Source organism: Apus apus, chromosome 4, assembly GCF_020740795.1.
Source record: "Apus apus isolate bApuApu2 chromosome 4, bApuApu2.pri.cur, whole genome shotgun sequence".
Classification (NCBI taxonomy): Eukaryota; Metazoa; Chordata; class Aves; order Apodiformes; family Apodidae; genus Apus; species Apus apus.
In genome coordinates, this window is record NC_067285.1 from 41,327,992 (window position 1) to 41,335,341 (window position 7,350).

Sequence of the window (7,350 nt, forward strand, 5' to 3'; positions counted from 1 at the left end):
CCACACTGAACTGAACTGTTGAGCCTCTTCCCTGCAGTCACAGCAGAGTCCATGAGGCTCACACTGGGCACAGAGCCACTCTAGCACAAGAACCAGAGAGAAGATTTGAAGGAAGAACCAAAGTGCACACTCAAACCCTAGAAGCTGAATGACAGCCTGCTTTTGGCAGGTTCCTTTTCTGTACACAAGAAAAGCCTTTAGACCCTAGGCACACATACATGATAACCCCTAACCATTCCTTTAATTTGAAAGGTGTTGCACTTAACATTATAGACATACAATTGTTTTGGGATTTGGCATTTCCTGCATCTCCAGTCACTGAAATACATTAAAAGAACTAAGCTACCAGTAGGTGCAGAGTCCTGACATTTAATTATTTTAAACACATTTCTTTGGGATCACTTGCAACACCAAAATCCAAATCAGTACTTTTTTAAAAAAACCACAACACCACAATATTCCCTCCCTCACTTTTAATGTTTGTTTTAAAGGCCTGCTTGAGAGCATGTTAAAGAGAAGACCCACTACTGACCCACCTGTTTTTCATACAGTTTGTAACAGGAATGAACTTAATTAGACCTGGTTGCTTTTCTAAGAGAAACATAAAAACATGTCCAGTAGATGGAAGTGCTTCTGAGCCCACCCTCCCTGGGTATAGGATCAGAGGAGGAGTAGCACAGCAGGATCACACGTCAAAGAGAGGCAGGTTAAAGTTAACTACGTTTGGCAGGACACCCAGGAAACATTTGAAAGCAACCTGCTCTGCAACTGTGTCAAGGCTTGAGTTCACAGAAATGAAATTAGCTCCCCCCTCTGCTTCATTTTCTGCTTTCTCTGCTAAAGGGCAGTTTGTACCGTACCTCCTGAATCATGCTATACAGAAGACAAAAGAGAAGATGACAACACCTGACAATGGCTTAACAGACAGCTGGCACCAGGCCTCCATTCCTTCCTTTGGCTGATGAAACTGAGATCCAGGTTTTCTACTGCCCAAGAGCAAAGCCCAGCTTGGCCGTTTGCTGTTCTGCTCCCACTCGTGTTTGCACAGGAGAAGCAGTTCTTGGTTCCTGACCCTGCTCCAAAGGCCAGTGCTGGTGTCTTCACCCACAGGGAAGCATCCTGAGAGCAATCACAGGGTAAATTCCCCTGTGCACAGGTAACCCCCCAGCATTTCAACACCTGAGTGATACAGGCCTGGCACTCAGATGGAATCACAGAATCACCAAGGCTGGAAAAGACCTCTGAGATCATCAAGTCCAGCCTATGACCAACACCACCACATCTCCAGACCCTGGCACTAAGTGCCACCTCCAGCCTGTCCTTTGAACACATCCAGGGATGGTGCCTCCACCACTGCCCTGGGAAGTCCATCCCAATGTCTGATCACCCTCTCTATGAGGAAATGCTTCCTAATATCCAACCTAAACCTCCCTGGAGCAGCTTCAGGCCAGGCCCTCTTGTCTTGTCTCTAGTTGCCTGGAAAAAGAGCCCAGCCCGCACCTGACCACAACCTCCCTTCAGGTAGTTGAAAGAGAGTGATGAGGTCCCCCCCGAGTATCCTCTTCTCCAGGTTAAACAACCCCAGCTCCCTCAGCCTATCCCTGTAAGACTTTCCTTCTAGTCCCTTCACCAGCCTCGTTGCTCTCCTCTGGACCTGCTCCAGCAGCTCAAGATCCTTCTTAAAGTGAGGGGCCCAGAACTGCACCCAGGACTCGAGGTGAGGCCTCAGTCGCAGCCTTCCCTCCGGAGGAAAGCCTTCCCAAGGGCGGTTCCAGTTCTTTTGGTCGCTATTTTTCCCCCTTACCACAATCTGCTCACCCCACTAAGCAGTCAGAGAGAGCCGAAGGGCTGTGAATCTCGAGTAGAGGGAGGCCTCTCCTGGTTACATCAGGTAAGGCACCAACAGCCTGAAACGGAGAGAGACGAGACCACTGCCCCAGCCCAGGTGCAGGTCCCTGCACTCGCCTTGTTGAACCTCATGAGGTTCACCTGGGCTCACTTCTCCAGCACAGAGGTGAGGCTGACAGCTCAGTACTTCCCAGGGTCCTTATTTCTAGCCTTTTTAAAAATGGGCATAATGTTTCCCTTCTTCCAGTCACCAGGGACTTCTCAACTATCATGGAGAGTGGCTTGGCAACTACATCAGCCAATTCCTTCAAGACTCTGGGATGCATCTCACCTGGAGGAAGGCAAGATTTTTCCACCTCTATCATGCTGAACAGCAGGACGAATAAACAACCCTGCACTCACGTAGAGATGAGCTAAAACCAAAATAAAAATAAATTTATTTCCAATTTGCTTCTGTTTAAGAAAATTAAAAAACAATCCTGGGCTCAAGCCCCTTCATTTCACATCCTGAAGAAAGACATTCACATCCTCGGTGCAAAAAACAGCTGGTGTGTTTTGTTTCTCTCTGCCTTCAAAGTCTGCACTTCACTGTTTTTTATTATCACATTTCTTTGTTCTTACCAAAAAGAAGCCTCTGATCGTGTCCCTGTTCTGTGGAAAAGCACATCTTCTAGAAGAACTAGTTGCACTTCTATTAACTTGCCCCATCAATTTTCACTTGACTTCAGTCAAGTCCTCATAAAGAGAGGAAATAAATGCACTGCCTCCAGCCCACCCAAATCCATCTTCTGCAACACATATTCAACTTCTTTTCACCCTTTGTAAAGGAATTCCTATCAATGCTACATGTACATGCCTTAACAGATAATGATGCTTAACTAAGCAAGAGGCAGTGAGAAGGCAGAGGTAGGGATTCAGAGGAAAACCACACTTTCTAGGCATTTGAGGGACAATACTGACCTTTCTGATCAGAAGCAGCTTTGCAATATAACGTAATACATAGCTATTCTGAAGATAATTTTTTAAATATTAGTCAAGATGAGCCTTCCCACACATGAAGAAGATGACTTGGTCAAACCCTGACCGCCACATTTAAGCAACTACTACAAAGACAGGAGCATCCAGAGTGACCACCTTCTTTTGCTCACCTTTACTACTGCTCTAAATCAGCTGCTGAATTCTGTCTTGCTGATATGTTGCCATTCCACAGGAACTATGCTTAGAAGTATTTTGTTGCAGCTTGGAAGACACTTCCCAGTTACTAATCTTTGTGTAAGGCTCTACGTTTTCCTTAAATTACTGGCTCCTGTGATTTTTCTGTGGTAGAGTTGCAGCAGCCAAAGGCATGGCAGTAAGAGGTTGCCAGCTGATACAGCCTGTGTAAATTCAGCATTTCTGACTGCTGACAGGCAAATCCTAAAAATAAAATGGGTATTATGGAAGCCTACAGCAAACACAGTAGCCATGCATAACACCCAGTGGCACACCATGGGGCTGAAATGCAGCAGAGGCAGTAGGTATTATAGCTCTTGGCTCATTTTAGTACTTTTTAGCAACTGGAGCTTGAAGCTGTTGTGCAATACCAATGGTGTACACCATTCCTTCCCACTTAGTGTGCTTGTGTCTGTAAGGCACCATGAAACACTCTGGCTGCCCATTGCTGTATCAGCCACTTGCAGATATTTCCAAGACCACAAAACACAAGATTGTTTCCCAAAGAGAACACTAAAAGTCACTTAACAGCTAAATCCTCTGGGTTTTGATCCAAATAGCCCCTCCCTATATGAACATCCCCTCACCCCGAGCCACACATCCCAGCTTTGACTTAAAGGCTCCCATTTGTTTTTCTTTGATGGAGGAGATTTTAGTGGCTGGGAAATCGCCCTGTCAACCCTTTTGGCATGAGACAGCAGCAGGTGGGGGACAGAGAGGAGCATCAAAGCAGAAACCCTGAAAGCACCTGCCCAAGGAGTTTGCTTTCATATGCAAAAACAATCTGGACAATCAACCTGTGCAGCCAAGTCCAACTCAAAAAAAAAAAATTCTGCTTAAAGGAAACCACAGATATATTTTTGGAAGCAGGCAATTCAGAAGCCCTGACAGCAGCAACTCCTGACATAGACTTTTGCATAATCTGCCCAACCAAACACAGTTAAACAGGTCACTTAACCCTACAAATCAGCCCTGACATCTCCACCCACAAATTAATGGGGAACTAAAGAAAGGATAACCAAAGAAACAAGGACAGTAGGGCACAATACCTAGTCAGGACATCAAGGAGAGACACAACTCCACTGGGAGTTTGGCTTTAGTTGATTTCCATGCATCTCCACACACAAAATCACTAGAAGAGTAATGAATAATCATAGAATGGCAATGGATGGAAGCAACCTTAAAGACCATCAGGTTCCAACCTCTCTGCTATGAGCAGGGACACCTCCCATGAGACCAGGCTGCACAAGCCTCATCCAGCCTGGCCTTGAACATCTCCAGGGAGGGTGCAGTCACAACCTCCCTGGGCAACCTATTACCCTCATAGTGAAGAATTTCTTCCTCATGTCTAACCTGAATCTCCCCTCTTTCAGCTTAAAACCATCCCCCCTTGTCCTATCACTGCCCTCTCTGGTGAAAAGCCCCTCCCCAGCTTTCCTGGAGCCCCTTCAGGCACTGGAAGGTGCTCTAAGGTCTCCCTGGAGCCTTCTCTTCACCAGGCTGAACACCCCAACTCTCCCAGCCTGTCTCCAGAGCAGAACTGTTCCAGCCCCTGATCATCTCTGTCCCCTCCACTGGACCATCTCCAGCAGGTCTGTATCTTTCCTGTGCTGAGGGTTCCAGAGCTGTACACAGTAGTCCAGGTGCAGTCTAACAAGAGCAGAGTGGTTTGGAAGATACTTTAGAAGAACATTACAAGACCAAGTGGTCAGCCATTTGAGCTCAGTTCTTACTCAACTGATGTCATCAGCACTGTCATCATAAGTTTCACCTGGCAGCAGAGTATGTCTGGGCATGAGCCACAGAACCAAGTCTAAACATGTATGAAAAACATCAGTCATTTTTGTCATTAAAGTAAAGAAACCTTTGGCTTTGCAAAATTAATTTCTCCATATAGCAGCATGAAGACTTAATTCTTTGAAGAAAAATTAAGTTTATGCCTGAAACTGAAGTTTGATACAGGACTGTAGCTGAGGTATGGCAACAGTTTAACTGCACAGCACACACTCTCGGCCCACAAATGCTATGAAAGGCATTTGATACAAGTTGTTAAAATATTAAATTATAATTTCACTATAGCATAGAAAGGAAAAAGCACCACAGGAGAATAAGACTGCTTCAGTGACTCCACTATTCACCAAACATGTTGACAAAGTAAGTATTGTAATAATGTTGTTTAGCTTCTTGTAGCAAGGGACTAAAGTAAGTTCACTGTTTATGGGGATTGTTCACTTCTCAAAAGAAAAAGAAAAGAAGAAACCAGAAAAGCAAACAGCTAAATGTTTTAAGATTTGCATGCTGGCTAAACATAGAGGAGAAGGTGCAAAAAAAAAACAAGTAGGGGGAACCAGCCACAAGATATGATAAAGCTTTATTGCAAAGCACTGAATTCTTGGTGCAACAGGAGTTTTTGTGTAAAGTGTATGCTGTAGCTATACACAATGCATCAAGTATAAGACAGCAGAAGACAAAAGTGAAAAATAAACTGGCATAAGAACTGTCTGAACTTCCTTTGTCAGAGACCTCCGGAGAGTAGATCAGCTCTCCCATCGAAGGCTTTGAAAATGGAAGAAAAATGCTCCAGGCAGAAGAACAGACACCTTGTAGTAGTGTCCAAAGAGACCCCCATCCCGCCTGAGCCATGTAACCCTCTTCCCAAGTGCTCATGCCCACAGACCTCTGTGAGATTTGCTTCAGCTCCCCTAAGTAAAGAGAGCACCCTCACAGCAACCCCAGTCTCCCTGACCCAGGCAAACACTCGCGAGGAGCCAAAGCTGAGCTCACCCATTGGTGCTGACAGGAAAGGAACTCCAGACTACACCAGGCAATAAACTCAGTCCTCGAGGCCTAACACCTGATCAGCAAAGAAAGGGTATTTTCCCCTCTCAAAAAGCCATCCCTTTTTGTTCCCCTGCCTTGTCACCAGCCATCCCAGAGCATTAGAACACACACATTTCTTGGCTGCAGCTTTGGAAGGATGATGCAGGTATTAAAGTGGACTATTTTGGACAGATCAGACAAGATCTACCATTGCCCCATTTCTCTTACACTGATCTTTGAGCTCAGGGGAAGGAGAGGCCAGGACATCCATACCCCCTCACCCAGGGCACCACTTCTGGGGACGGTGCCCGGTGTCACAAGGCCCGTTTGTTTGAGCAGGGAAGGATCTTGGAGCAGGCGGGATCCCCGTTGCGGGGCAGAAACCCAGCAAGGGGTGCCACCGGGGGTCCCAGCCACTTACTTTTGAGGTGGCGGTGCCCCTAGGGCCTCAAACTCCTCCCGCTGCAGCACGTTCCCGGTGCCGAGGATGCCCAGCTCCACCAGCTGCCGTCCCACCGCCAGGTTCTGCGGGGACGAACAGACATGCAGGGCGCCGGTGAGGGCTGGCACCGGGGGGGACACGGCACCGGGGGGGGGGGGACACACTCCCATCCCACCCCGCAGGAGGGTAGAGCTGGCCAGCTGGGGGGTGAGGGGCTCCCTCCTGCCCAAGCCGGGGCACCCGAGAAGCAAATGCCCCCAGGAAATAACCCCTGCTGCTCCCTCCCCAGGCAGCCAGGCTCGGTTGCTGTTGCTTACCCGGGGCAAGCTGCCGCATTCTGAGAGCACACCCGTAAGCAGCACCACCTGCCTTCTGAGCGTGAGGCTAAAACCTTTTGACCACGTTCCCCCCCAAGCGTTTCCCCACCGAGCACCGCCACCTTGAGAGGTCAACATTTCAGCAGCCAGCACCCGCTGAAGTATCCCTGTGGTGTAACCTGCTCGACCAGACCCATCCCCGGGAATAATCCGGTTGAAAACTCCTGCTTCACGAGCACCGGGCAAGATCAATCTCCCCAGGCCTGGTTCAAGAAGCGCCCGCCTGAGGCCTCCCCGCGCACCGGGCCCTTCCCCTCGCCTCGCTCCTCCGCACAGCCCCCCGGGGGTGCTCCTTGCCACGTTCTGCTGCCCCAGGTTGGGCACCGGGTGACCTCCGGTTCCACCTGCCGTGCCACCTCCCCCTGGGGGGCAAACCCTGTCCGGGAGAGGCAGGGCGGGTTTCGCTGAGGAGACGAACGGGGCGGGGCGGGGGGGCTGGGGAGATGAGGCCGTTACTCCCCTTGGGCCTCAATCCCCTCAGGGCCCCGCGGCCGCTTCCTCACCCAGCAGGGCCCCGGGGCCTCCATCCCCGCCCAGCCCAAACCCCAGGGATTCCCGGGGCCCCGGCCCTGACCTCCAGGTACTGCAGGTCCCGCTCCGACACCTGCGCCTCCAGGTACTGCTCGTAGGTGCAGGAGAGCAGCCAAGCCT